Source organism: Saccopteryx bilineata, chromosome 11 (genome assembly GCF_036850765.1).
Source record: "Saccopteryx bilineata isolate mSacBil1 chromosome 11, mSacBil1_pri_phased_curated, whole genome shotgun sequence".
Classification (NCBI taxonomy): domain Eukaryota; kingdom Metazoa; phylum Chordata; class Mammalia; order Chiroptera; family Emballonuridae; genus Saccopteryx; species Saccopteryx bilineata.
In genome coordinates this window covers 67,496,124-67,504,706 of record NC_089500.1, presented here as the reverse complement: position 1 = coordinate 67,504,706, position 8,583 = coordinate 67,496,124, and the positions used below count along the sequence as shown (strand labels likewise).

Sequence of the window (8,583 nt, the reverse complement as noted above, 5' to 3'; positions counted from 1 at the left end):
ATGCAAGTTTTTTAGTAGCTCTAGAAACATTTTTAAGGAGGGAATTCCACCTCATCTCATTTTTTTAAGTATAAATGCTTTTTTTTTAAGAGGTGAAATCATTTGCTGGTTGTTTATTTTTTGGAACAACCAGAAAATAGTGGGATATGAATATGGGAGGCTTTGATTGTCTTGGGTGTGAGCTTAACATTCTACAGATGGGGGTCGTTTTTATATCCTAGAACACAAAGCACACTAAATGGCAATTTGGAGTCAGTTGTGCATTTAATGTCTTGAACATTTGAAATTCTATTCCCATGGTTTTGGTAGAATTGTTCCCTAAAGAAAACCACTCCTTGATCTTGGCTCTCCCTGTCAGAAGTTTGTGCACTCTGTAACATCTCTGGTGTGGTAGGCCAGTGTTCCTAGTAACTGTTAATGTGCTGTGAAAGATTGAGAATTTGATCGTGTAGTACATAGGATATTAAATTGCGAATTAGTGGGACTGATGTGACAGTGTGTCAACATTTGAAGATACTAGTGCTTGATACTCTTATCAAGAAAAATTAGTCCCAAATTTTAAGCTGGAAAGTCCTTGGAATAGCTGTTTAGAAAAGAATCACAACTACATGACTTTACATTTTTGGTATGTATGTTAAGAATTGTGTACAAATTGAAATGTCTGTGTACTTATCCTCAAAAACAGCCAATAAAAATCTCAATTATGAAAGAAAAAAAAATGAGCGCAAAAACAAGCGCAGAAAAAGTGGGAAATGCAAGTAAAAAAAAATCTACAACCACTATATAAGATGCAACTCATTGTTAGACCCCAAATTTTTTGGAAAAAAAGTGCATCTTATACATGGGGAAGTATGGTATTTGGCATTACAAATATCACAGAAAAATGACATAGACACAGTCCCCATCTTCAGGGAGCTAAAGTATACTTATGCATGAATGATAGATGTAATGCTGTGCTTATTGAGACAGTGTGTGATTAGTGTGTAAAAGGAAACACACCTAGGGAGTTAGGAAGTAACACCAGAGATGAGCTCTGAGGACAAGTGAAGATTCATTAGGCAAAAAGGAAGAATAAAATCATTCCAGGTGGAGGGAAGAGGATATAGAAAAGCTGAGAAAGGGGGAAAAAATAACTCGGGCATTTGAGGAATTGTACATGGAAATGACACAAAGTGTTTCTCAGGGATTCAATAAGACAGTGCTGGAATGACCCAGCAGTGTCTGACAAGCAGTAATGCCCTCCTTTCAGCCTAAGGCCTAATGAGCAGGTTGAAAGGGATCCAGGATTTATTCTCTAACAGGACTAATGAACTAATTTTCTTAAAAGGCTTAGACTCCACTGTTTTATAAGATCTTAGGATTGGAAACTTACCACAGAGGCTTCCTTCTTAATGCAGCTACACCTAGACTTTGGGTCCCAGAAGCAGCAGACAAACCTATTAGGTCTTCTGGGGCATTCTGACCTTGTAAACTAATAAGAGAGTCAAGCATGAACAGTAAGTTGATTGCTCAGAACGGCATTCTATCTTGCAAAAGAATCAGCGCCAATCTTCTGTTCTCTATTTCATTCTATAAAAACAAATGATTATAAACTGCTTTAGACTAAGAACAGGAATTAGGTAGCCAAAGAGCCATTTTTATTTGTCATTATCTATCTCTAGGGTTGAAATGTCAGTTACGGCTAAGTAGGCTCCAGACCTCTAAGGTCAGAGGATCTGTCACCGAGCATTTATCTTGCTCCTGGCATATGTCATCAGTTTGGCTCAAATAAACGCTCATAAAAAAAAAAGATGAAGAAGGTCCCTCAGAGATCATTCTAGGCCAACCGCCTTTCAAGCCAGAGCTAATCATAAACAATCTAAAGATTTCAACACATACATTCACTACATACTCCCAAAATAACATATAAAAACAAAAACCGTGTATAAGAAACCACCAACTGGTATAAAATAGCTTTCCCAAGATCAGTGGCAGGATAGAAATTTAAAACCAAGTCTGGCTTACTTCAAATAGTAAATCTTTTCCCACAGTAATAAACCACCTTCCTCATTTCACTACTGATACGCTTATGGTAAATCTGTGGTCTCTAATCTCCTATAATCAATGTTGTAAGGCTCTAGAAGCAGAGTATACATGCTCCTGGGCAATGAGAAGTCCATTTTCTTATCTGGTTTTTTTTTTTTTTTTTCTTTACAGAATGAGAGTCAGAGAGAGAGAGAGATATAGACAGACAGGAACAGAGAGAGATGAGAAGCATCAATCATCAGTTTTCCGTTGCAACACCTTAGTTGTTCATTGATTGCTTTCTCATATGTGCCTTGACCGTGGGGCTACAGCAGACCGAGTAACCCCTTGCTCGAGCCAGCGACCTTGGGTCCAAGCTGGTGAGCTTTTTGCTTAAGCCAGATGAGCCCGTGCTCAAGCTGGCAAGCTGAGGGTCTCGAACCTGGGTCCTCTGCATCCCCGTCCGACACTCTATCCACTGTGCCACCGCATGGTCAGGCGAGAAGTCCATTTTCTTCCTTCATTTATTTCTTTTTGGGCCTCCCAAACCATCCCCTCCCCACAACGCACATAACCTTCACTCTTGCATTTCTAATATATAGACTAAGAACAGGAATTAGGTAGCCAAAGAGCCATTTTTATTTGTCATTATCTATCTCTAGGGTTGAAATGTCAGTTACGGCTAAGTAGGATCCAGACTATATTAGGAGTATATTAGAAATGGCTCCATTTCTAATATACTCCTAATTATTACTGAAAAACGAGGCCAGAATTTTTTCACCATCACTTACTTCTGTTGCCACTGTGGCCACAATTCACATCCCTCTGCCAAAAGCCTCATCTCATTATACCATTGGCTTAAAGGCCCAGGATCTTGTTAATGTGCACCAGGTCTGCATGTGGATGAGAATACTTGGGTAAAATTCCTCTCGATGTGGAGACCTACAACTAAGAAAATAAGTTATTTGTCTCCCCAAACACCCACTATATGAGAAAGGGATAGAAGGAGTATAGAGAACTACCATTCAGCAAGGAAGGCTGGGGTGGTGGGTGGGAATGGAAGCATTAACAATCCTTGACCCATAGCAATAAAATTATGGTCAGAAACTATGCAAATGGTTGTACCATCATGATGTGTGTTATATTCTATTTACCAACTAAGACAGACACTTGAAGGCCATTTTTCTAAAAAGTGCAGTGTCAATTACCCTCATAGATTTTAAAAAATAAACATATAACATATTGTATCATCACAACTATGTCTGCAGAGGCTAAAAAGAGCTCCTGGGGGAAGGGATATTAAATAACTGTATGGTATACATGGTTTAGTCATTTTACTTATAAGTTAGTAAAAAGAGGCTACAGTTAAATCAGTTCTTCATTGAGATCATCTTAAAATTATACTTTTCAAAAGCAACAGTTTCATATTCTGCTATACTCCTTACAGGACAGAAAAGCAACCAAGTAGAAATTAATCTAAAAACTCCAATAGTTCAGATTGCTTCAGTAACATTTATTCAATGCCTGAACCATACCTAATTTTCTTTAGCTCAACCTTTCAATTATAGTCTTTTTTTTTTTTTCTTGTGAGACAGAAAGTCAGAGAGAGGGACAGATAGGGACAGACAGACAGGAAGGGAGAGAGATGAGAAACATCAATTTTTCATTGTGGTTTCTTAGTTGTCCATTGATTGATTTCTCATATGTGCATTGACGGTGGGGCTACAGCAGACCAAGTGACCCCTTGCTCGAGCCAGCGACCTTGGGCTCAAGCTGGTGAACGTTGCTCAAACCAGATGAGCTCGTGCTCAAGCTAGCGACCTCGGGGTCTCGAACCTGGGTCCTCCACATCCCAGTCTCACGCTCTATCCACTGTGCCACTGCCTGGTCAGGCCAATCATAGTCTTTAATTTACAAAAAGTCAATCAATTTAACTACTTAACTTTTACCACCGACATCCTGCTCCCTTGTAACAGTTCAAATGGGCAGCACTTTACGCTTCAATTTTATTTCTTTTAGTACGTAACTCAACACTCATGGCTTAGCTCAGGGGTCAGGGACCTATGGCTTGCGAGCCAGATGTGGCTCTTTTGATGGCTGCATCTGGCTCACAGACAAATCTTTAATAAAATAATAATGTTAAAAATCTAAAACTTTCTCATGTATTACAATCCATTCATTTCCTACCGCTCATGTTCATGGTTGCAGGTGGCTGGAGCCAATCACAGCTGTCCTCCGGGGACAACACCAAATTTTTATTGGATAATGGGTAATGTACACGGGTTGTTGTATGGCTCTCACAAAATTACATTTTAAAATATGTGGCGTTCATGGCTCTCTCAGCCAAAAAGGTTCCCGACCCCTGGTTTAGCTGAACAAGTCAAAACATGAAAAACTAATTTGGAAGCTGCTCTGATCCCTCTAGTTCCTGTCCCTGGGGAATCCAGAGTCTCAATCAGCTGTTTTCAGTTTGGGGCAATTTTATCTCCAGAGGACCTCTGGCCATGTCTGGAGATATTTTTAGTTGTCACAACTGGGGATTCTATTGGCATCTGGTGGGTAGAGGCCAGAGATACTGCCAACAATCCTACAACACACAGGAAAATCCCCCACAACAAAGAATTATCTGGCCCCAATGTCAGTAGTGCTGCCTTTGAAAAACCCTAGTCTAGATGGAATTCCATTATTTTCTTCATTGTTGATACAATGTAACAAAACAAACTTCAAATACCAATCCCAAAACATCATCCGAATCTGATTATTACTTAAAGCCAGTCATTCAAAACATACTACATTCAATAATCACTAGGTGGCAGACATTGTGAAGACATTGTGAAGACAGATGGTAACAAAGACAACTGCTGTCCTTAGAAAATGTCCAGTGGGGACAAACAACTTGCAAAACCCAGGTCCTTACCAAAAAATTCAACACTGCCTGTTACCTACTCCCATTTAGAGCCCGGTTGAGAGAAGCGACAGGTGAGAAATTATTTGAAGGATATGTGGTCCCATCTAGGTATCTACGTAAATGTCCTTCAATTAAGCTGGGTATTTGGATCATGTTATCTAAAATCCTTGGAGAAATGCCCTCACCAAGCTCCATGTTCAAGTTATACTCTCCGTGTTCACTGAAGAGCACCATGTGGAACAGTCGTGTGAAACCCATACTAACTTCCCCACAGGAATCTCATACATGTCACTTGGTGTCACCTATGTGAAACTACATGTACACTTCTTTTAGAAGCTAGAATTGTAGTGTGTCTTCCTCTCCCGTGACAATGCTTGTGCTCACTCTCACTGCCAGAGTTAAGTCTGAGGCTCCGCTACACCGATTGCGCAGGCGCTTAATATCCGCGTCTCCCCACCCCTAACCCGGCTGGTCTGAACGGGTAGTTTCATTTTCCCTGTTCTGGACTCTCCGGTTTATACTTTGCCGTCATTTTATAAAATCTGTTCTTGCCTTAAGTTGTTTCAATGTTTGTATAAAATGTGGTCAGGCATGAATAAAATTAAAAGTGAGAGGAAGCCGAGAGTTCCAAGGTCCTGGTGCAGTTCTGCCGAGACCCCGGCACTGAATGCACGAGCTGCCGTAGGAAGGAACACGGCGAGACATGTGGACGTGGGACCCTAGGGCACAGCCGCGCTCCACAGCACCGACCACAGAACGCCTCGCTGTTACCGTGTTCCCTGCACACCACCTCCACGTGCTGTAAATGTTCACTATGAACTACCCCGTACCCACCACAGAGCAGATGCAGGCTTCTAGAACTGTTCTGGGTCGGGGAAGCAGCGCCTCTCCATCCTATTAACAGCCTCTTGGAAAGGAAGGAGACCAACTTTGAACGAAGAAAGTGAAGGTGCCCGACTACAGCTTGGCAGAGGTCACCAGGCGGGAGCCGGAGTCCCATGGTTTGCACAGCAGGGTCCCCCATCCCATAGCCCTGAGTGCGCGGGTCCCGCAGCGCTGCGTCTCCGGCCTCTTCACCGCCGGGAGACTTCTGTGACTCCAGTGAGTGCCTGAACAGGGGGACCTGCTTATTGGGCCAGGACCACTCTACTTCTACAGCCTCTGCCTCCGAAGGCTTCGCAGGCCTCCTTTGCAGGTCCCCCGTTTCCCACGCCCTTGCCACAGTGATGCCAACTGCCAGGTGATTGAGGACTCGCACCTCGGGATGTCTTCACTCAGTCTATCTTCTGAGTGCCCTCAAGGCCACAGCGACATCCACTGAGACCCTCAGCCAGCACTGGCAGATCTCTGCCTCATCCGTGCCCTTGGGCTTCATGGGTTTGCAGCGCTGGACCCTGGAGCTGGCCACCTGCACGTCATGGACACTGTTGATGCCCCGACAGCTCACAACTTCATTAAGAACACCTGGGTCCAGGAACCTGATGGGCAGGTGTGGGTGAGGGGTGCGGCGACGCAGACGAAGGGTGCCAGCCGAGCAGGCAGTTCAGGGTACCTGCAGGCTTTCAAGGTGGCTCACAGCCTCAGTGGGACAATGTTCTAGTTCATCCAGGGAGGGCAGGGCACTCAGGACACATCTACGCTCTGCGTCTCTGGACAACAATGGTCTGAAGTCATGTTTGACTCCCCCCTAGGGAATGAGTATGTGTGGATGGTGCCTGTTATCTGCCACTGTGGCTGCACCTGCATTCTGAGCTCCTTGGCTGTGAGTAGAATGGATGCGCTGAACCCCTGGGCCTGAAGAACACCATTCCCCAGCATGCAGATCTCGGCCTCCAGCATCTACGGGGCCTGCAGCCTGAGCTCCTGCAGCTGGCATCTCTTCTATTTGGGGCTGGATAAGCAGGGCAAATTCAACACCTGGACTGCTGACACTACCTCTGAGAGGCTGCAGAAGGACTTGGGCTCCCAGAAGCAAGTGACCAGCATTGTCATGCAAGGGGCCTGGGGCTATGTCCATATCGTTTGTGGCAGCCTCCAAAGTGGCCCACAGTGATAATGGCGTGAACTGGACCAGGTACAGGGACAGGGACCATGGGCAGCAAGGTCTTCCCAGGCAACTTGGACAGTAATTCCCCCAAGAACATGTTTGAGGCCCTGGCCGGTTGGCTCAGTGGTAGAGCGTCAGCCTGGCGTGCAGGAGTCCCGGGTTCGATTCCCGGCCAGGGCACATAGGAGAAGCACCCATTTGCTTCTCCACCCCTCCCCCTCTCCTTCCTCTCTGTCTCTCTTCCCCTCCCGCAGCCAAGGCTCCATTGGAGAAAAGTTGGCCCGGGTGCTGAGGATGGCTCTATGGCAGTGGTTCTCAACCTTTCTAATGCCATGACCCCACAATACAGTTCCTCATGTTGTGGTGACCCCAAACCAAAAAATAATTTTGGTGGCTACTTCATAACTGTAATTTTGCTACAGTTATGATTCGGAATGTAAATACCTGATATGCATTATGTATTTTCCGATGGCTTTAGGCGACCCCACCAGGGTCGCGACCCACAGGTTGAGAACCACTGCTCTATGGCCTCTGCCTCAGGCACTAGAATGGCTCTGGTTGCAACAGAGCAATGCCCCAGATGGGCAGAGCATCACCCCCTGGTGGGCATGCCGGGTAGATCCTGGTCACATGCGGGACTCTGTCTGACTGCCTCCCCGTTTCCAACTTCAGAAAACTACAAAAAAAAAAAAAAAAAAGAACATGTTTGAGATACCCTTTTTGGCTTGCTTTATGTACATCTGCCCCTACAGCCTCGCACAACTGAATTACTCTGTGTACACGCAGAGCGTACACGCTACAGCGCTGCTGGACTATTAGTAGGCCCCGCTAACGGGATCAAGTCATGGGGCACCTGTGCCTTCCGGAGGCCCCCTGACTTCTGTGAGCCTGCTGCCTACTCCACCTACCGCCCTCCTGATAATAGTGACCTGGGCAGGGGGATTTCAGTCACCTCTCCCTCCCTCTGTCCGTCTTGCCTCACCTCCCACACGCGCCACCTCTCACCTGCCGCTGGTGCACAGACCTCATACCACCCTACTTCTTTAGGGGCTATGAGTTCAGTAGGTCTGGGGTGGATGGGGAAGAGCGGAGTTGGGGGTGTGGGTTTCCTGCACCTCTCCAGATCCCCGATTCCAGCCTCTGTATCCACCGTCTACCAGAGCCCGCCCCCACAGCCCGTGTTCCCATGGCCCCAAGGTGCCAGGCTGGAGACAAGTCTCCTGCCCCTTTGCCCTGAGCTATGACACTGCCACTCCTACAGCTGCCACCCAGACCTCTGACACTCCCCCTCCGATCCCTGGAGACTCCTCTTGACCCTGTGCTGCAGCCTAGGAAGAGACGGAAGGGGTGCGGTGGCTCAGTGGAGGAAGGGGAGGAGGGAGGTGATGGGGGCCCTGCGTGCTGGCTCTTAACTGGAGAATGCACAGGCAGCTTCCAGAATATATTTATATTATACTATTGGAAAAACAGTGAGGCACAGTGACAAAACAATAACAATAGTTCTGCCAGACATATGTGCCAACTGCTTTCACAGTTTGAAGGAGAGCCTTAATGAAGAGAGTGAGGGACACAGAAAGCTGCCTGAAAGAGTTCATGACTGAGCTGGACACTAAAAGATAGACTA

The 8,583-nt window shown here is 45.7% G+C and overlaps 1 pseudogene; it reads left to right on the top strand.

Annotated features, from left to right (window-relative positions):
- Nucleotides 1-5,615: 5,615 nt before the first annotated feature.
- On the top strand, nt 5,616-7,778 carry LOC136315074 (lactadherin-like; annotated as a pseudogene).
- The last annotated feature ends 805 nt before the right edge of the window (nt 7,779-8,583 follow it).